Source organism: Mirounga leonina, unplaced genomic scaffold, assembly GCF_011800145.1.
Source record: "Mirounga leonina isolate KUSES-001 unplaced genomic scaffold, KU_Mleo_1.0 Mir_91, whole genome shotgun sequence".
In the NCBI taxonomy this organism is placed as follows: Eukaryota; Metazoa; Chordata; class Mammalia; order Carnivora; family Phocidae; genus Mirounga; species Mirounga leonina.
This window is the reverse complement of record NW_023270839.1, coordinates 29,849,825-29,872,272: the sequence shown is the minus strand read 5'-3', so window position 1 is coordinate 29,872,272 and position 22,448 is coordinate 29,849,825. Positions and strand designations below refer to the sequence as shown.

At 37.2% G+C, this 22,448-nt stretch overlaps 1 protein-coding gene across 2 annotated transcripts in view; it reads right to left on the bottom strand.

Annotated features, from left to right (window-relative positions):
• Positions 1 to 22,448, bottom strand: part of UNC13C (unc-13 homolog C) — a 565,259-nt gene that overhangs the window by 220,951 nt on the left and 321,860 nt on the right. The window lies entirely within an intron of this gene.

Genomic DNA, 22,448 nt, shown 5'->3' with positions numbered 1-22,448 from the left:
AATCTTAGAGCACTTATTTTCTATTTACTTTAAATAATTAGGCAAAAAAAAGATAAAGGCAGAGACAATTTTCACTCAAGTGTACAAATAAGTAGGAAGCATATGGCTCCCCTAATTATTTCTGCCAAATGATTTATAAGCTTATAGGTCCAGGATATCTGAAAAATTTACCTTTATGCTAAAAATACAACAGATATTAAATGTTGGAGAGCAAAATTAGTCCAAAAATCAGTGGCTGGCACAAATGCCAGAATGAACTATAAGCATTCTCCAAAGGTTCTTAAAAACCTTGTGTATGTGGTCCCAGAGAACCACTTGAAACTTCTTGGCAGATTTCCTCTTTCAGTTCCTGAGGTACATCAAGGCACATTAGAAGATCTTCAAGAAGAAAATCAGGCAGCAATACAGGCTTACAAATATCCAGATTTGCCTACTTTCAAGTTACATTTTCTATTTAAATTTATCTTTCTTTGGTGAACAAGATTTTATTATTGGCACAATAATGTGATTACTCATTACATTAAGTTCAATAGATTTTTTTCTTCTATGATGTATTTAGAAATCGAGAGAACCTGGTAGATTATAAAGGTTGTAAATAAAATTAGTTCTGATGGCCACAGCATTTGTTTCTCAAATGCATCTGAACTTAATACTGTCATTAATCATCATGATGTGTATACAGCCAAACTATATGTCTAGCTTATTTCAAGTAATGTGATTAAATGAAAGCAAATACTCTAGATGACATGTGAAATCACTTATTGTCATTCTACAAAGAGTAATACAGAAGAAAGAGAGAATAAAGTAGTTGAGTATGTATTAATTCCAAAATTCCTTAGCTGTCGCAAATTCTACTTTCATTACTCCTTTTTATGACATTAAAGGATTATAGATGGTACCATTTTTTCATCAAATTCTGTATGTTTCCCCAGAATAAACCAAACTGGTGTTGAATCATTAAGTTTTCACGTATCACATAACATCATAATAAATCAAGGTATCTCTAATTTAATAGTGCACTTTTAATGGCCTACATATTTAAAAGGATGGGGTACACAATCATGTATATTGAAATATTTACCAGATTTCTTAAAGATTAATTTTTTTCTAAGCAACACTTTATTAATATTCTAGAAGTCTATAGGGCATTTGATCTTATGATCAGAAAAAATGGTAGTAGAAATTTAGGAAGCTGGGCGCCTAGGTGGCTCAGTCGTTGAGTGTCTGCCTTTGGCTCAGGTCATGATCCCAGGGTTCTGGGATCAAGCCCTGCATCAGGCTCCCTGCTCAGCAGGAAGCCTGCTTCTCCCTCTCCCGCTCCCCCTGCTTGTGTTCCCTCTCTCGCTGTGTCTCTTTGTCAAATAATAAAATCTCAAAAAAAAAAAAAAAGAAAGAAATTTAGGAAGCTAGTAATAAGTATGCTAATATTTACTGAAACCTTTACAAATTAATATTTATCATAGGAAAAATGTATCTCATATATTTATACTCTATAATATATAATGATAAACCCATTAATGACAAGGAACAAATGGGAATATAGTCAGTTTATAAAACTATAATTTAGCAGATCGATTTTGATTATGATCATTAGAATTATAGTGACTAAACACTATTTTCTTAATAGATTATTGAGGAAAGGGACGAGAAAAGCTGTGAGAGTATAACAGGAGCAAACGTGGAAAAGTTGCCAGGGTGTAGGATCATCCGAAGAAAGTTTCCAATGGTCATGTTTATAAAGGATATTTCAATACAGAAAAGCTCTACCAGACAAGCTGACAAGATATACACTATACTTTTATAATATCAAGTGAGAAAATATGAAGATATTCCATATAGAGAGAACCATTACATGCAAAAACCAAAAGTATCAAAATAACAGATGCCATCTTCATGTTAATGTGAGACTTACACGACACTTCTAAGTCTGTTATAAAATGTATGGCATTCCATGTATTTGTTTAATAAGTATATAATTTTGAAACACCTCCTCTAAGGAGTTGGCTAGACAAGGGTTGGGGGAAGATATTCAGTAAAGAAAGGGGATACTGAAATGCAAAAGTACATGACGGAGAGACACAGCGAGAGAGGGAACACAAGCAGGGGGAGTGGGAGAGGGAGAAGCAGGCTCCTCACTGAGCAGGGAGCCCGATGCTGGGCTCGATCTCAGGACCTTGGGATCATGACCTGAGCCGAAGACAGATGCTTAACGACTGAGCCACCCAGGCGCCCCAGTATGTAGCCTTTTGATAGAGTGTGTTTCTCTATCATTGGTTCTAGTGGATATTAGCATTATTTATACACACACACATACACACACACACAATCCATGTTCAAATCAAGTGAGAAAATGCTTGCTTAAAACAAAGTTAAATAAATTATTTCTAGATTCCTGGAGTAACATGCTAATATGCACTGTGATTCTGGAAGATGGTGGTTCTCTAACTTTAGTGTTCAGCAGCATTGTCAGGAAAGCTTGCTAAATCACAGACTGGCAGTCTTTTCCGCAGAGTTGCTGATTCACCAGGTCAAAGGTGAGGCCTGAAAATTTGCATATATAATGAAGTTCCTACTAATGCTGGTGCTACTAGCTCAGAGACTCGTTTAAAAAACACAACTCTGGGGGTGCTCAGTCGGTTAAGCATCTGCCTTCGGTTCAGGTCATGATCCCAGGGTCCCGGGATCGAGCCCCGCATCGGGCTCGCTGCTCATCAAGGAGCCTGCTTCTCCCTCTCCACTCCCCCTGCTTGTGTTCCCTCTCTCGCTGTGTCTCTCTCTGTGAAATAAATAAAATCTTTAAAAAAGAAAAAGAAAAACACTATTCTGAGAACTAAAAATGGAGCATTAGTTCCTCAAATGTATTTGAACTTGACAAAGCCTTCCACTCCTCTCCTATTCCCTATATCCCATTCTTGCACAACTTTCTGAAGAATAATCTTCCTCTGAACTTACTTTGGGAAACAAAAGGCTGCAGAGATAGATACAGTGGTCAAATCCTTTAGGACCTGTGTGTCACATCAAGGAATTAACATTTAAACCATATTTCATGGAGGACCATTAGAAGATTCCAAACATGGGACTACTTAATTACATTTTTGTTTTAAATGATTTGGCAGTAGCAGGAAGTTTAATTGATGTTAAACTAATGAAATAGTTAATGAGGAAAATTGATAGACTCATGAAAATATTTATGAAATGGTTAATAAGTGAAATTGACAGAACTCATTGCCTAAGTGGTGAGAAAGAAGAGAGGGAGGGAGAAATCAAATGGAACTATCCAGAAGTTAATCAGGTAATTAAGTCTGGAGTTTAAAGCAACATCCTGGACTGATGTAGCTAGAAGAATTCCAGGATAGATGTGGTAGCTGAAATTATGAAGTAAATAAGATTACTCAAAGAGAGGGAGAATATAAAGCCAGGGGCAAGACCTTGGAGAAAAATATGAATAAGGAAAATATAATTTTATGAAAGAGAGACCTAGATGGGGGAGTGAGTTGAAACGGGAAAGAATGGATCCAGAGTGTATGTGGGAGAATTGGTGTCAAACAAATGAAGAACACGGCTTCTTCTGAGTCAGGAGATAGTCTTGCAGGTAAGTCTTGTTGATGGTGAGAAAGAATAGCTAGGAATTTCTATCCTGAGAGAAGAGGAGTAAATAGTAAAGATCTGAAACAGGCCCCGCAAGGAATGACAGAGAGTCTAAATTGGACCCATGGTGGCACCTCCAGGTAGCTTGGGAGCTTTGTGGAGAGTGGGTCCCTGAATTTACAGTATCACTACTCGGGATAATCATGTGTTTTCTGCAGCACTGGATTTAGAAGTCAAGGATTTGCTACTGAGGTATAGTAAAAGTAGGAAAAGAGAAAGAGATTAAATGTTTGACAAGAGTGGTTGAAGTGCTGGAACAAATATTTATTTTGGTCCAGAGGAAGGAAGAAAAGAAACAGAAAGGCATAAGAAAATGCAAATCTTTTTTGTCTCACTTCTTTTCAACTTTTGCCAAGAGCTCATAGACACCCTGCCCCTCACATCACTATATCTCTTTTTTTTTGTTCTGTGATCACATTACAGTACTGAAAAGGCAGCAATTATTGTAATTCCTGTGTTCTACAGAGGAGAAAACGAAGGCTGACATGGTTTAAAGTGGTCCATCCAAGGTCACATAAGGTCCTAAAAGTCAGAACACCCAGACCTTGAAAATTTCATGTTCTCAAGGGAGCCTACTTTGCTCTACCCTCCCTTCTCCTCATGTTAAAAATTATTCAAGTTTAAAAAAAAAAAAGTTGGATTTTGTTTGCTAAGTCATAAAGAAGCAAATTAAGTTACTGATTAACAGGGCTTATGACATCTCCCCTAATTAAAAAGTTTGAGAGCCACTGATAAGTGGAAACAATAATTTTAATTGATGACCTAAGACTCTGTGTGTGTGTGTGTGTGTGTGTGTGTGTGTGTGTGTGTATATAAATGGAGCATCCTTTTGAAGGTGGTATCAACACTTCCCATTACTATTTTTTCTTTTTCCTTCTGGCAAAGTTCAGTTCACCACTTAGAGGATTTACAATTTCATCACCTTTCATCTACCTGCTTCAAAAGTCTTTTTCCACTATTGTTCTTTAATGCCACTGTCAGAGATGCCGCCTTCTCCCACTGAATTTTACTGGCGTATAGTAAGTCACTTAAATTTGCATATGAATGGGAGAGATTCCAGGAAGTTAGGATGAATGAGCTGGATTTTGATCATCCATTTAATGAATAGCCCTTAGTATTCTGGCCATACCATGGATCAGGAAACTCTAATGTTTCAGTGCAAATAAAGTTGTCCCCTCTTGTCTTTCTGGGACAGCTGGCACACAGTCCATATACTGAATCCATGATTTATTATATAATTGGCTTTTTAAATCCATAGCAAAAGTGCCTAAGGCAACGTGAACTGCAACACTGAGAATCTAAAAGAAACACAGTAAGGAGTGAAATTTGAGACCAAATTCAAAGCAGCCACTGACCAGTGTGTTTTTAAGTCTGGTCCATAGATCACGTACATCTGAGTCACCTGGGTTGTTTTTGAGAAATATATTTGACTTTAAAGACACTGTTGCAGACTTACAAAATCAGGGTAAACAGAGGTACGGCTTGGGAATCTGCACTTACACATTCAGCTCTGCTCTTCTGAAATCCTCATGTTCACAGGAACATGAGTCCTGACTTGTAATTAAGGCAGGGAAAAATAGGCCTTATTTTTTTTATTTTAGGAAGAAGAGTGATATATATAGTTCCTCCTAAAAACTAGTATCAGTCATGGATTTGCTAGATTTTGCATTTTGTCAGTATAACAAAAGACTTTTGTTTCACTTTACATCTAAGAAACTTCTAACTACATGCAGCTCCCGAATTTTAAGAGGGGATGAATAGCTTTCTGGATATTTATGTGGTGCCTCTTCCAAGTGTTGATAACTCCTATGCTAGATCCTTTGTAAAACATTACTTTTTAAATTAATAGTCTTTGGGAAATTACTGTTCTACTCAAATAACTTAATAGATGTTGTTAATGAGAATAAAAATTGAGCAACTAGTGGCCTTAAATAAGAGTAATTACTGAAAATTAAAAATATGCTAATCTAGTTAGAAAAAAATTGCATGTATTAGAATAATTCACTTTAACTATAGCCAAAATATTTAAAGAATCTTTACTAGGTCCTTTCAGCTTCAGTAAGTCCAAGATATCTTGCCATTTAAATCGCCAAAACTGCATTTCAAAGTGTTTGGACATTCTCAGTGCCTTTTAACAGCACTAAACGGTTCCTTGAATTTGAATAGACTGTACATGGTTAAGTGATCTATACACAACTATAAATTGTCATAACTCTGAATGTAGATTTTAATATACAAATTACTTAACAGCAGGGTGTAACTGAAAAAGCAATCATTGAACACAGAATCAGAAACTTATATTTTCTCAGCTTAACATTAATGTGTACAATTTGGAAAAGGATTTAATTTTTTCAATTTCAGATATCTAATATTGAAATAGGATTATATATACCCAATCCTCTGTTTCTGATAATTCTATCAAGTATATAGGTAGAATATCTTCAATAAGAGGATATTTATTACTGTAACAGGTGAATACTTGCCTTTAATTAAATTTGATGGCATATGGTATATAGTCTACCTAATTGATAACACTCTTTTGGGAATCCCAAGAGAGATGCATAAGAAAGTTCCTTAAATATAAAACTATTCCAGTGGGTAAACTAATAGTTTTGCTCTTTTCTCTTTATATAAATTAAACTTACATCAAAAAGGAAAAATGCAATAGGTCACATGTAGCTGGCATTTATTTTCCATTTAAGATACTACACCTTTAAGAGAACTATCAGTGCTTAGACCAAACACAGGAGGTACCATGACAGTGGACTTCAAATACATGATGGGCTGTCATATAGGAAAAGATTAAAAGATAAATTAGATTTGTCTTGTGCGGTCAAGAAAAAAACTGGTATTTATGAGTAAAATTTTCAATACAGAAGATTTTGGTATAGTGTAAGGAGAAACTTTCTAAATATCAGATCTCTCCAAATGTTATAAGCTACCAGATGTTAGGTGTTAAGAGGCATATAGGAAATCCCTTGTCTACATTGTACCTAAAAATTGACCACATGCTGAGTCTCTTTTTAGTATATCTATGATTATATGCCTATAATTAAATTTACAGAAAAGAAAACATAACCCATAAGTTTTAAGCACTTGATATGATGTTGATTTAAAAATATATGGTTACTATTTTTAATAATTTTATTGAGGTATAAGTAATAAACAAAAACTGCATAGATTTAATGTATAGTTTGATAAGTTTGGACATATGCACACATCCATGATACCATCACCAAAAACAGGTAATAAACCTATCCATCACCCCCCAAATTTCCTTATGTCTCTTTGCCTTTTCCCCTTGCCTCACTTACAAGACACTTAACGTGAGATCTACCCTCTTAACGAATTTTTAAATGCACACTGTGTTAATTATAGGCACTATGTTGTATAGCAGATATCTAGAACTTAATTCATCTTGTGTAACTGTAACTTCATATGCCTGAACGTATGGATACTGTTTGATTTTATTTTATATTTTAATTTTGTAATTTAAAAAAATTTTTTTAAAGATTTGAGAGAGAGAGAGAGAGAGAGAGCATGCACATGTGGGAGTTGAGGGGACGGGCAGAGGGAGAGGGAGAGAAATCCTCAAGCAGATTCCCTGCTGAGTGTGGGGCCTGATACAGGGTTCCATCTCACAACCCTGAGATCATGACCTGAGCTGAAATCAAGAGCCAGACGCTTAACCAACTAAGCCACCCAGGTACTATATGGATATTATTTTAAATGCTTGGAATAAATTGTGGCAGAAACTGGATAGCTGTTCCAGTTTTCCCTTTTCCTTGAGTACACAGCCACATTACTGTGGAAGATTAAATAAGACTTTAAATTCTTTGATAATCTTTCCATTAAAAAGTATGTTTATATTTCCTTCCTTGAATATGGGTGACTTTGACCAACAGAATACAACAGAAGTGACCTATGTCAGTTTTCAGGCTGAGGTGTTAAGAAACTGGCGATTCCCAAGTCCTGTCCCTTGGACCATCTGCTCTTTAAATCCAGCCACTAAACTGAAAATGCTGAAGTAGTTCTGTGGTGAGGTCCATGTGGAAAAGAACCAACCGACACATCTGGTACTGTTCCCAGCTGACAGCCAGCACCACCTTGCTACCCATATGAGTAAGCATGTCGGAAGTAGAACTTCCACTCTGGTCAAACCACATCAGCTGAAGCCACATAGAACAGAGATGAGATTTTACCACTCAGCCCTGTTCAAACTGCATATATATATGAGCACAGTAAGCTCTTGTTACTATCTTAAACCATTAAGTTTTAGGGTAGTTAGGTATTCAACAACAGATAACTAAAACAGAATTTGATACTGGAAGTGGAGCATTAACGTAGTGCAAACTTAAAACATGTGGCAATGATTTGGGACCGAGTGGGGGTAGGCAGAAGCTGGAAGGGTTTCAAGAAGGTAATTAATGAAATCAGAGGACTTGTCAGGGAGAACTTGAAGGACAGTGAAGAAATTATCTTAGGCCAGGTAAAAGATGACTCCTGTTACTTAGTGGGGAAAATTTGTCAACAAATTCTGCCTGGAATCAACAAATTCCAGGCAGAGTTTATAGGAAATATAGAGAAACCAGGACTTCCTGGGTTCAAAAGTAAAACTTTCTCATCCTTAATCTTTCCAGAAGGTAAGGCTTTCAATGTGCAAAATAGCTTCAGGGAACATATCAAATCCAGGGCGCTTTACTGATATGACTCTAAGATCATGCAAGATGTCTAGGTCCAAAGCAAGTTTTCTGAGAGCTTTATGAATATTTAAGATATACCTAGTAGAGTTTCTAAGAATCTTGAGGACGTTCTTCTTTGAATTTTTCTGCTATTAAAAAAAAAAAAATGGCTTGTAAGAATCTTGTAGTTTCTTGTGCCTTGTAGTTTCTTTCAACTAGACAGGAAGACTTCTAAGAATCTTAAGTGCATTGTCCTTTAGCCCATGATTTTCCACCCATGGCAAAGAAGGTCTATCTCAGTAAGAAACATGAGTGCCGTTTTTGTCTAATGGAATGCCCACAGATACTGAAGTAAATTATATCAGCTTGGACAGAAAAGAATTAGGTCAGTATAAAATGAAAAGATGACTTTGAATCTCCAAACTTCTATGGGCAGGAAGCAGACTAGAAGACTACTCAGTTGTAACAATGAGCTGTCCCTTATGGAACAGGATAAATGACCCAAGGGCAAGGCTACAAGCCCAGCAAATGGAGCCAAGAGTCACAGAGAATAATTCCCAGACAGCAGGACTGAGCTCCAATTAAGAACTGACAACATGTTCCCAGCTAGATTTCAGGATTTTTATGGACAAGTGACTGTCACGTGTCTCCTATTTTTGAACAGAAATATCTGTTTCAGTTATACTATTTCTATCTCACCATTATATATTGGGCACGTGGGAGGAGCCGACAACTTGGCTCTGTAGTTTCCAGATACTTAGATCAAGAGGAACCACACTTCAGAAACGGGACCCAAAGAGCTTCATCTCCATCTGGACATGATTTAGAGTAATCCTGAACCTCAAGCATGAGCCTGAAACTAATAGCACAAGAATTTTGTAGGTGTTGGGAGTGAGTGCAATATAACTTGATACAAAGATAATGAATCTTTGGAGAGCCCCACATGGAAATAAACTCAAGGTGCAAGATAACCACCTTCAGCTGAGCTTTCAGATGACAGTTGTTACCAACTTTCCAGCCTTGTGTGTAAGCCATCGTGGAAGTGGATCCCTCAGCCCTAATTGAGCCACTTCGGTTAGTGCTGAACCGGCCCTGTCCAAATTGCAAAGATAGATTAATGAGCAAGATGATTTTTTTTTTTTAGTCATTGAGATTGGTATCATTTGTTACACAGCGATAGATAAGCAGAACAATTCTATTTCCTAGCTTCCTTTGCAGTTAGTTGTGGAAATAAAACTGAGTTCTAGCCAGTAGAATGTAACCTTCCATATCTAATCCACTATGTTCTTTTCTCTTCTTCTAGTTTGCTATGCAAAAGCACAACCACCTTAGTACCATGTTTAAGATGGCAGACTTATAAGGAAGTGACTTGGCTCTCTAAATCACTGCTGGAGGAGTGAAGCAGTTGCTTGTGGATACACTGTCACATCCCTTCAGCCCACTTGGTATCAATGCATCTCTGGTGAATAATTCCATGTATCTTGGCAGAGTCCCACATCAAGCACTTGTTTGCAACCTCTCTCTGCTTTGCTGCTTGGGGCTACTTATAAAGTCAGAGGCAGCCATTCTGTCCCATTCAAGTGTAGCCCAGAAGTGTGAAAGGCTCAACAGCTCAACCTCGCTGTATTAGCTTCCCAGGCCTACCGTAACAAATTACCACAAACTTGGTAGCTAAAAACAGAAATACATTCTCTCACAGTTCTGGAGGTGAGAAGTCCAAAATCAAAGTGTTGGCTGGGTTGCTTCTTTCTAGAGACTCTGAATTCCTTCCACGTCTCTCTCCTCGCTTTTGATGACTGGGCAACCCTTGATAGTCTTTGGTCTACAAATGGAGAACTCCAATCTCTCCTCTACAGTTACGTGTTCATTTTTTCTCTGTGTGTCTGTGTCTTCTTTTCTCTCTCACAAAAAAAATCTCTATTTGGATTTAGGACCTTACCCTAATCGCTAGATGCTTACCTTAATTACATCTGCAAAGGTCTTACTCCATATAAGGTCACATTCTGAGGATCTGGGTGGACATATCTTTTGGGGAGATACTGTTCAACCCATTACACTCCCCATCCTTCATTGGAACAATTCTGAGGTGTGCTCTATGTGGTTTCCCAGTTGGCTCCCAAAGGAACAGAGCCTCAGTTGATAAGAGAGACAACAAGCAGCTTCATTCTAGCACCCTTCTTGCTTTTCTGACTTCCGTATCTCATTTCTCTACCTACTATACTTCTCTTTCTGGGGTCATGTCTCAAACTACTGACAAGTTCCTTTTTTAGGCTCTGCTTTCAAAGAACCCCAAGTATGACAGGAAGAACCAGTTATCAGGAGCATCCATTTTTACAGATGTTACATGAGTAAGAATAAAACGTGACTCATATTTGAATTTGTCTAAGCAGATGGTTTGATCTGAATTAATATAAATCCCATTGTTCTCTATAAAATGTGAACTCTCTGTAGGCTTTTTCTGGCTATGTTTTAGGTGTCATACGCATTTTCCTTTTGTTTCTGTCATTATCCTCCAAAACCAATTTTGTCCTTAAAGGAATCTTGAAGCAGTGTGAAAATCTGTACATTTTATCTTCTTAAGCTCAGCTATTCTTAGATGTTTCAGGAAAGTGATTTTTAGATATTTTATCCTTAAAATTAATAAATAATTTCTCTCAAAAAAAGGAATGTAATTTTTTAAAGGAAGCAGTTACTACTGGATACTATAGTACAACAATTTGAAGTATACTCAGTGTCTCTTTTCAATGGATTAAAAATTCTCTTAAAGAAAGAAAGAAATAAAATCTTTCTTTCCAAATATGAAAGACTCAAGGAAATGAATTTGATGGAGGAAAGAAGATTCTGTAATTGCAATAAACAGAAATTTTGCTGCTAAGCAGGTGTATTTACTTTCTTTTGCTTTGTGATAAATTACCACAATTTTAGCAGCTTTAAATAGCAGACATGTATTGTCTCACAGTTACTATGGGTCAGGCATCCAGGCTTGGCATCACTGGGTACTCTGCTCAGTGTCCCACCAGGCTGTAATCAAGGTGTTAGCCAGAGATGGGATCTCATCTGAGGCAGGTCTATGTGATTATTGGCAGAATTAATTTCCTTGTATGTAGAGAACCCAGAGAAACTTGATTTTTCAAGGCAAGCAGGACAATCTCTGGCCGCAGAAAAGATTCAAGGTTCCTTTTAAAGGGGTCACCTGATTAAGTCAGGTCTACCTAGTATTCTCTCTTTTCATTAATTCATAGCCAAACTGATTAGGGACCTTAATCAATCTGTAAAAGTCCTTTGCCTTTACTCTATACCATAATCTAATCATGGGTTTAAATTTTTGTTTTAGGTTTATGTTTGGGTTTTGGGGGTTTTTGTTTGTTTGTTTTGCCATATTCTGTTGGCTAGAAGCAAGTCAAAGTTTCCCCCCACACTTTAGGGAAAAGCACTATATAAGGAGCATGACTCATTGAGAACTGTCTTAGAATTCTGCTAACCACTGCAGGGTACAAGTTATTTTTACACTTTACTCAGGGGATGGGGAGGGGGATGATGTTAAAAACCCCGTTTGTCTTGCTGACTGGTTGAACAGATATTCTGAGTAAGCCTCTCACAGTTGACACAACTGAGACATTGAATGAAGCGTTGTAATTTGCAAAATATACAACCATTTTAGAACACAGACTGACATTATTATGTGAAGTCAATTACATACATATTCTAACTCCCAGTAATTCCACTTATAGGTATATCTCCTGGAGACACTTTTCCATTCATTCACCAGGAGACATATACAGAAATGCTTAGAGACACATTGTTTACTAGAGCCACAGTTCTCCAAAGTGGAACTAGCCCAACTCTCTATCATCTGTAGAATATATAAATTGTGATTTATTTATATAAGGGAATTTCCATAGCATACTGAAAGCCAATGTCCAGCTGTGTAGTAGCTTCTTTGGTGCTCTGCTCAGATTCCCTCTTCAGGGCCAAGCACAATCCCCTTGCCACTGATAATAATGGTTGCTAAAGGATTATAGTTGTGTTCTTCACTGGGAGTTGCATTCAGAGGCAAGGAAGTGATTCTTCCTCTCTTAAGATAAAGCACTAATGACCTAAAGCACAGCTTATGCTGTGATACCAAAGCTCAGTTGCTTTGCCTCAGCTGGGGACAGCTCTGAAGAGCAATCCCACCTCCTTCCTCTAGGATCGCGGCGCTCTCTGATATAATCATATTGCAAGTCAGCTTCTCTGTCTGCCTGATCTTGCCTTTCCCACTTCTTTATAGATACATCTCTCTAGAGCTGAGATGTCAAATCCACTAGCCCAGTAGCTACTAAATATTTAAATTTATATTTAAATTAATTCAAGTATTCAATAGTAATATGTGGCTATTGGCAATAGCCACTATATAAGGCAGTGTAGATATAGAACACTTTCACCATTACATAAAATTCTACTGGACAGCACTGCTTTACAGCACTCTTAGGGGACACATCTGCATGCAATTCTCCAGCGAACTCAACCTAAAACAAACCATTACATACAGCAGCACATATGACTTTCAAACACACAATGCCAAGAAAAAAAGATCATGACACAGAAGAATATATTCAGTATGATTCCATTTGTATCAATTTAAAAACAAAATTAAATAGTAGCTAATTTAAATAAATGTTTATATGTGGTAAAACTATAATAAAAAGCAAAAGGATCATTAGAATCAGCTTCATTAGAGTGGTTATTTCTGAGGAAACAGATGCTGCCTTTCTAAATCTGGATTACAAGTACTTAGGTGTTCATTTTTTTTAAAACATAAGCGTTTACTATTTTTTACTTAGAACACTTTTCAAACTAAGAACTTAAAAAGTAATCAGGGTGCGGGGGGTGCCTGAGTGGCTCAGTCAGTTAAGTGCCTGCCTTCGGCTCAGGTCATGATCTCAGGTCCTGGGATCCAGCCTTGCATCAGGCTCCCTGCTCAGCTGGGAGTCTGCTTGTCCCTCTGCCCCTCCCCGCACTTGTACCCACTCGTGCGCGTGCTCTCTTTCAAATAAATAAATCAATCTTAAAAAGTTTAAAACAAAATAAAAAATAATCTGGGCTTTAAAACAAGGAGGTTACTATTAATAGAGAACAGGTATAAATAAGATAAAATCCACTAATATGACATATTACCATTATTAAGGAGTCTTTTATTTTAAATAAAGCTGTAGTAAAAACCATAGGTAAACCCTGAGAATCCAATAATTGACCATGGAAATGAGATTAGAGACATCAACAGAATTGTAAGACCTATAATTTAATTACATCACATTAAAACTTTCTATAAGATGTTTTATCTGTAACAGACTAGCTAACTAAGAACTATTGATAAGCCTCAGACCATCCAAAAAGTTTTGAGAGGAGTTAGATATGTTTATGCAACTTGGGAACTTAACAGGGTGCCATGCTGATGACAAGAATGGAGGGTGAGGAGTGTGTGGGTCTCACTGGACCAAAGAGCATCTATTCTATACATTTCCTACAAATGCTCGATCATCACTCCAAATAAAAAAACTAATGATTAGTGAAAATTTACATTTTAATGAAGATTGATATTTTGTTTTTTAAGCTTCTATCAGTGGGATTCAAATTTTTTTTTTAGATTTCTTACACTACTTAGGAGAAATTTAGGTGCTTATACCTTAGCCAGTTACTAAGGTGAAAGAATGACTATAGACCAAAAGCCAGGAAGCTGTAAATAGTCTTTGAAGTGCTGGCTTGTAAACTGAAATTTATAAATAAAAAGATGACAAGATGTCAGTTTAGATACCAGAATGATCAACTAGAAAATATCAAATTCCTGTTTTGTCAAACGTAGACTGAAAGTCAAGATGCAGGCAGGGGTAATTTGAGAATTAGCACTGAGGTACCTGAAGATGTCGTCATGATATAATGTAACTGTCAGACTGCTCATAATCAGAGTTGTAGAGTTGAAAGGAGCTTTAAAGATTTCAAGTGATCTTTTTTCTCTAGGCTTAATGCAAGTAAGCAAACTTTTATCTGTAGGTCTAAATGCCTGTATTTCCTTATAAGGAATTTATTGATTATATGTCGTGAACTAAATTGCTTGAGGTTAATTCAGGTTTCCAAAATTTATGTCAGACTTAGCAAAAACAGACAGTCACTAGGGTGTTGCTTTTCTAAAGCTGATTATTTCTCAATGTTTAATAGCCATGCTAAATGGGGTCAGTAAGAAGACTGGATATCAGTTGACTTCCATCTCCTACTGTTTTTTTTTGTTGTTGTTGTTGTTGTTTATCTGTGCATGGAAGGAGAGGAGAGTAGTTAATGAAAGCACTAAATAAATACTAAGTTTATAGAAATGTCAAGTGTTGGTTCTATAGCAGTGTCAGAATACACCAGTGATAATGTCATAGAAAAATTCAACAATGATATTCGGTACAACCAACGAGTTCATAAGAAACAAATGTTGTCTGTTACTTCTTATCACCCTTAAAAACACAAGGAGAGTATATGGTCAACACTGAGGATCTCTGACTAACCAGAGATTCTAATAGAGCCAATGCTCATTTTTCTTAAAAACAGCAGAAAATGTTAAGATGGATAACTAGAAAAGAACTGAAGGCCCCATATCATTTTGGTGCTCCTCTTTTAGGCATGCAAGTTGACTGAACGGAGGGTCACTTTTCTTCATTGTTTATCCACCCAGTAGTGGAAAAATCAATCAGTGAAATTTTCATAAAAAAAAAAAAAATAGAAAAGGGAAGTCTAAGAATCTTTCAAACTAGGTAACTCATCTGCAAACAACCAAAAGGATGCTACACTTTCTTCATATCTTATCTCTAATTTTACAGCTGATAGCACCCATCTAGTATTTCCTTCTGGATTTATCAATTCATTGGGTAAACATAAAATTGGTGGTGCATTTTTTAAGTTATATGGCTTCTTATTAATTCCTGAATCATTACTCACGGATTTAGTGTTGCATAGGGAACAGTGATCCAAATAGTCAATTACCAATTTAGTTGTAAATGTGGTTGTTCTGCTGGATTGCAATAAGCAAGTAAAGAAAGGAAAGGGGTTCCATAAAGCCATTATTTCTGTCAAGGGAGAAAAACCACGATATCAACCTTGCCTCAAATTATCACAGTTCAAAACTACCAACATTAAAATGAAAAAGGCAATATCCTACCATTCAGCTGGTGGACACCAACATTCAAAATTCAACTTTTCTTTGGTTAACAATCCTTTAACCCACACAGTCTATTTATGTAATTTACTTGTGGATGTAAAAACACAATGGTGTGCAACTTTATCACTTGTGGCGATTAGACAAAACTTGTTTTTTTCTTCATTTGTAGCTCTGGGAGGGCCTTATAAGGTATATTTGAGCAAATCATTGTTTCATGAAGGAGATGATTCTAACAGCAAATGGAGGAGAGGATTCTAGTTTTGTTGTTTTTTTTTAATCAACAAACTATAGTGAAATAAATCTACAGTTGTTTAGCACAGTAATGCCATACTAACTCATTCATTCTCTGGACTCTCAGCCTTAATAATAATAGAATAATATTAAAAAGTACTATTTAACAAATGCCTGCTCTGTTTCAGATTCTAAAACAGGAGCTTTGCAGTCATGACAGGCATTTATCGCAATTGCTTATGTAATTATTGACCTAGATCTATTTTAAATAACGAAAAGCCAAACCTCCCTTGCTGCAAGAATTATCTGCATTGAATGCAAATACCAGACATACAGCAGGCACTCATTAAAGAGTTTTTAAGAAAATAATATGAATTAGTTATTAGCATTATTATGTTTTGAGGGGAGGTGTTGGGAGAGGAGTTGAGGCTTAGGAAAGTTAAATAACTTGTTTAGGTAACACTGCTTAACCACTGTTCAAATCTAATTTTGTCAGGAGAAGTAAATACAAAAGCAACAAGTATCAGTTCACAGAAGAGATTACATTTGATTTGATTGTATAAAGACGATCTGATAATGAAGAAGCTACCAAGGGACAGTGGCAGGGTAAAAGCAAACATGTCTTGATTCCCACAATAGCAGAAAGGACATTTCTCAGATCTGTGAACAATCCATTTTATAGTTGATACTATTCTCGAATAATGAGTTTCAAGTAATCAAAGTTTCAAGTAAAGGTGCCCCAGTGCTATCTGTGGCTTAATGGGGATTCAACAAAATAAGGCAATGTGTCAGTGGTAAGAAACGTGTTAATAGTCTTTGAAACGCACGTCTGGAACTAAGGTGAGACAAGCCTCGAGTGCAAAATTAAGAGTCGGCCCTACACTTGCACAATCCAGGGGATCTTATCCCAGTGAACCCCCGTCCCAGCCCAACTGAAGTGTTGTAAACAGTGTGAATTTCAATGGTTGCTCTAAGTTTCAGAGCTGTGTTTTTCAACATGGAAGCCGTATCAAATGTGGCTATTTCAATTTAAATAAAATTAAAATTTGGTTCCTCAATTGCTCTAGCCACAACAACTATAATTTGTTGAATCATCTGATTTTCCCTCTACAAACTTTTAAATATTTATTTTGAATTCATTCATTCTACCAGTATTTATTGAGCAGATAACAACTACAGGGCACTGCGTATAGGCAGGGGGAGGGGAAGAAAGGGATTCTCAGAGGCAAATCAGATACAAATCCTTCCTCCAAATGGCCTATGGTATAACAGGTGAGCTAAGACTTGCAATAAAATAAAATAAAATAAAATGAAATAAAATAACAATCATATGAAGTGGAATAAATTCTCAAGTAGGAATTCAGACTGGGGTGAAATTATTTCCTGTGAGATCTATTAGAAATCTTTATTAAAAAGGTAGTATTTAAAATGAGACTATAGGGATAGGTAGAGCTAAAAATGTGAATATAGCAGCAGGAAAGCACTATTTTCAAAAGGCAAGACAGAAGAAAATGTGAAACATATATGAGAGAATCTGTTTGGTTTGCTTTGAACATAAGGTGTGAGGGGGTTGGTATTTTTTATGTTTGTTGGTAACTTCTAAGAAATAGTTTAAATATTCACTATCAATAGCTTTTAATTAATAAGTAATTTTTATGTTATTAATAGCTGATCTCATGCATCATTAAATTCCATGAATTGTAAGGTCACTTTTAGCTCCTGAGGTTAAATTCCCATGAGAAAATAGCAGTGCTGGAGTGAAGTAATTCTTGATCTAAGTGGGTCTTAGAGAATAGCATCCTGCTCTGTTTTATGGTAGCTTCAGTGCCTTGCAGCCCTTGGATAACTGAGTGTATTATACACATAGAGGGTTGTCCGAATATGCCTCAAAGACAGGGTAGCCATTTTTTCAGAAAAATAAAGATAAATATCTTTTATGAATTTTCTGTAAAATACTTGTGAGTGCTCAGGCACAATGCCACAATAAAACACCATCTGTTTTCAGGACGATTCTTTAACAGAGATATAGCTGAGAGACTTCCTCTTCTTATCACAATACATCTAACTTGTTTCTTCCAGCAAACTGGAAATAGAATTACTGCCAGTATCCTGGGTCAAACAGTTAATCATTTTCAAACCAATTAACAGATAATATTTATAATTCTAGCACACAAACCATGTAGAGTCAATATATCAAAAAGAACAACAAAAAACTACAAGTACCAAGTAGAGATGTGTGTCCATGTGCACATAAGTAAAATATAATGAAATGTTTTCAGACAAGAATGCTTTTTATCCCAGGGATCTAACTTTGGGCTGGGGAATAAATCTAAGGGAAAATACAAAGCTGGATTAAAATCCACATCTGTAAAGCCATAAGGGAAACCTGGAAGAGCTAAATATAAGTACCCTAAGCTTCCAGCTTCTTTATAATATTTTGCCATGTTATGGAACAAAATCTGTTGGATAGCAGGTAGAAAATGCATCAACACAATTATATGTAGATGAAACATTAGTAATTAATTTTCAATAACAGGATAAATCATAATTAAAAGATGCTTTCAAATAAAAACAAGGTCTTTCACATGAAAAAATGCTCAATATCACTAGCCATCAGGGAAATACAAATCAAAACCATAATGAGATAACACCTTACACCCGTTAGAATGGCAAAAATTAACAGAACAGGAAACCACAAATGTTGGCAAGGATGTAGAGAAAGGGGAACCCTCTTACACTGTTGGTGGGAATGCAAGCTAGTACAGTCACTCTGGAAAACAGTAGGGAGGTTCCTCAAGATGCTAAAAATAGAGCTATCCTATGACCCAGCAATTGTACTACTAGGTATTTACCCCAAAGATATAGATGTAGTGAAAAGAAGGGGCACATGCACCCCAGTGTTCATAGCAATGTCCACAATAGCCAAATTGTGGAAGGAGCCAAGATATCCTTCAAAAGACGAATGGATAAAGAACATGTGGTCCATATATACAATGGAATATTATTCAGCCATCAGAAAGGATGAATACTCACCATTTGTACTGACATGGATGGAACTGGAGGGGATCATGCTAAGTGAAGTAAGTCAAGCAGAGAAAGACAATTATCATATAGTTTCACTCATATGTGGAACATAAGCAATAGCCCGCAGGACCATAGGGGAAGGGAGGGAAATCTGAAGGGGGAGATGAACCATGAGTGACTATGGATCCTGGGAAACAAACTGAGGGTTTCAGAGGGAAGGGGGGGTTGGGGGAGGGGGTAACAGGGTGATGGGTATTAAGGAGGGCACGTGTTGTGATGAGCACTGGGTGTTATATGCAACTAATGAATCATTGAACACTACATCAAAAACTAATGATGTACTATACAGTGGCTAACTGGACATAATAAAAAAATAAATTAAATAACATAAAATAAGATCTTTGTGTCTGAGGGAGAAATGCTTGATGTTAAAGGGAGCCATTGATAAAAACAGGAAATAATACATACAGGCAATGTCTTAACTGCTTTTCTTCTATGGAACAACTAATCAAATTCTCTTAGAACACTTTTACCTATAGTGCTTCAAAGGTCAGAAAAGTTAACATAATCCTAAATGTCTTCAAAATGCAGAAAACTGGTACATTTTTTCTTTATAAAAATCTATGATATTTTTACACCTGAATAAGGTGAGTAGTCCAAGTCCTAAGCCTTCAGAAAACATGGTGTAACTGAAGAAGTTCTAAAGAATATTTCACAGTGTTTACAACAATGGGGCAGCTTCTGGGAGTCAAGTGTGAGCTACAGGACAGATGGGAGCTTAAGAAATTTGTCACATGAGTCCTGAGCACAAAGACACTCTTCAATCCTAAAGCCTGAGTCTCCCAGCACTCATAGCTGACACATGTAGAATTGTAAATCAATCTGGACTACTACGTTATCCCAAATTCCTACATAATGCAAAAGGTATCTTATAAATATAAGAAACAAATTTGGGGAGTTAAAAACGAAGAACTACTTCAGTGCAGGGCCCATGAGCAGTGCCCAGAGAAGTGCCCTTCCCCCCAAGGTATCGTGAAGCTAAGGCAGAGACTTCTGGTGGGCACAGTGAGCTTAACCTCTGGAGGTGAACCACCCAAAAGGGAAAGAAGGGTGCAGAGGGAAGGAGCTCAGTGAGGTCACTGCATTCAGTGAAGTCAGGAGCAGAGCAGGGACTGGGAAGGACGGGGAGGGTCATGAAAACAGCCTAGGGCTGCAAGCTGGTTCTGCAGCTCCGACAGCCTATCATTTAACTCTCTGGATGGGATCTCCTCTGCTGGGCAACAAAAAAATGAATGAAGGGGCTGCACCATCTCAGTGGCTAGATTCGTGGCAATTCAATCAGAACTACTGTCAGCAAGAGCGTGTGGAAATGTCGTCCTCTGCACAGTGGTTATGACCCCGTTGGATCGTTCTTACGTCCAGCCCAAAGTGGTCTAATACGCTACTCTTAGACTCATTTATGGTTTCTTAGTGCACACAACTACTGATCGGTGAGAATCAATCACTAGATAAGTATGCTACCAGCACTTTCTGGACACAAATTACAAGACATAGGGTCCATTAAGTCATTTAATGAGGAACACACGAAGTACAATAAGTACCATATTACATTTCTAATGCCTTGAGGTAAACCTTGGATCTGGGACCTCTAGTTTCCATAAAAGTTTTAGACTTTTTATTTAGATTCATATCAATTTGTACCCATAAAAGAAGTTACTAAATTCAATTTATATTGTCCCTCACGAAAAGACCAAACTGTCATCAGCTCCATCAGATTACAAAAGCACCTGCCACTCAGGAGATGAGAGGTACTGAAACTGAGGGCGAACAAAACGGCATTAAACTACAGCAGGCTCCCCGTGCTTGAGTGACATGAACACTGAACTTGGACCCTGATCAAATACCAGGAGCACAGGGCTTTCATGGAAGCTGATGCCTTTCCCTCTCACAGCGTCTCTGAGTGGAATTACTTACAAATAAAAGATGATTTTTATCTCAAAAACTGAACCATTTTCATGCAATTTAATCTTTATTTTCTTTTTATCTCAGGTCAGTTTTCTGTCTTAACACTCGAGGAGCCACCTAATTCACTTGGTCCAGCTGTATCAAATGGATAACGTCACGGTTTATAATCTTTAAATATCAAGATACATGTATTTAGTTTTCTCCCATGGATCCTATCACTTCTTTCACACCGCATCAGTTAAGCGAAAAGCTTTTTTTCTCATGTTTTTGTTCTCCAGTGATATGTAAAGATCAAGCTGGAGTTTCTAATCAGCCCTTAGGGACCAGAGTACCTATACTGAGCTGATGTAACTACAGCCAAAATGGAAGAAACATACATTTTTCATTTGCCTTTACACAAATGTATGATTCCTGCTGGACTTTTAATACACTTAAAATGAGCTTGATTTCCCCTTACTTTTTATAATTATCTGGAATCCCCAAATTGGAAACTCTTATTTAAAAGCTAAGACTTTAATCTTTCCATACGCATTATTCTTAATCAACATACACTGAAGACCTAGGGTGTATTTTTGAAAATAAATTATTTTCTCAAGAACAAGTCCAGTTCTATTAGGAACTTAGGTCGATTACCCAAATAGCCTGTTAGCTGCTCTCCTTGCTTCTAGGTTCATCCCTCCAATCAATTCTCTATTCTGTAGCCAGACCCATCTTTATAAAACACAAATCTGACATGCCACGTTTCTACTTAATATTCGTAAAAGCACTACATTTCCTTCAGAATAAATCCAAACTCCTTAACTTAGCTTAGAAAGCATCTGCTTTCCTCTTCAGTCTTAGTTGATTTCACCACTACTGCTTTCACAATTATTAGTATTAAAAGATTTGTGATTAAGCCACATGACCAGCTCGGCACTGTGGCTCCTCAGAGTTGTTCCAGGCTTCGGTTCTGGGAGGGATCAAACCCCCTCATAAACCTCTGAGGTTTTGCATATGTGGGGCCCTCCTTCATTTGGCAATGATCTCTCTTGCTTTTGTCCCTCACCAGACCTGTCCTTGTCCTTCTTTCTCTAATACACCCTGCTTGACTCTTACTTATTCTTTATATTCTTTCTTACTCTTTATATGTCTTCTTCAAAGTCACTGCTTCCTAAAACACTCCCTTGACTCCCCTCTTACCCCTGCAGGGCACTATTTGAGCTTCCTTTGTGTTCACAAAACACCCCATCTTTTCTTTCTCAGAGCACTTTCCACACTGTATCGCAATTACACTTTACTTTGAGTTCTGAGGTAGATTAGTGATTCTCAAACCTGAGTATGCAACAGAATCACCTGCAGATTAAAATACAGATTGCTAGACCCCACCCTCAGAGCTTCTGATTCAGTAGCTCCTTCGGGTGTGTGTGGGTGGGGGAGGGCTCTGGGGATGCACATTTCTAAATTCCCAGGTAATGTTGATACTACAGGTCTATGACTATACTTCGTTAACTGTGCAGTAGAAAATAAATTTTGAGGGGCGCCTGGGTGGCTCTGTACGTTAAGTGTCTGACTTTTGATTTCAGCTCAGGTCAGAATCTCAGGGTTGTGAGATTGAGTCTCATGTCTTAAAATTCTCTCTCCCTCTTCCCCTCCACCCCCCGCACGCTCTTCCCTCTCTCAATCAAATCAAGAAAGAGGAAGGAAGGAAGGAAGGAAGGAAGGAAGGAAGGAAGGAAGGAAGG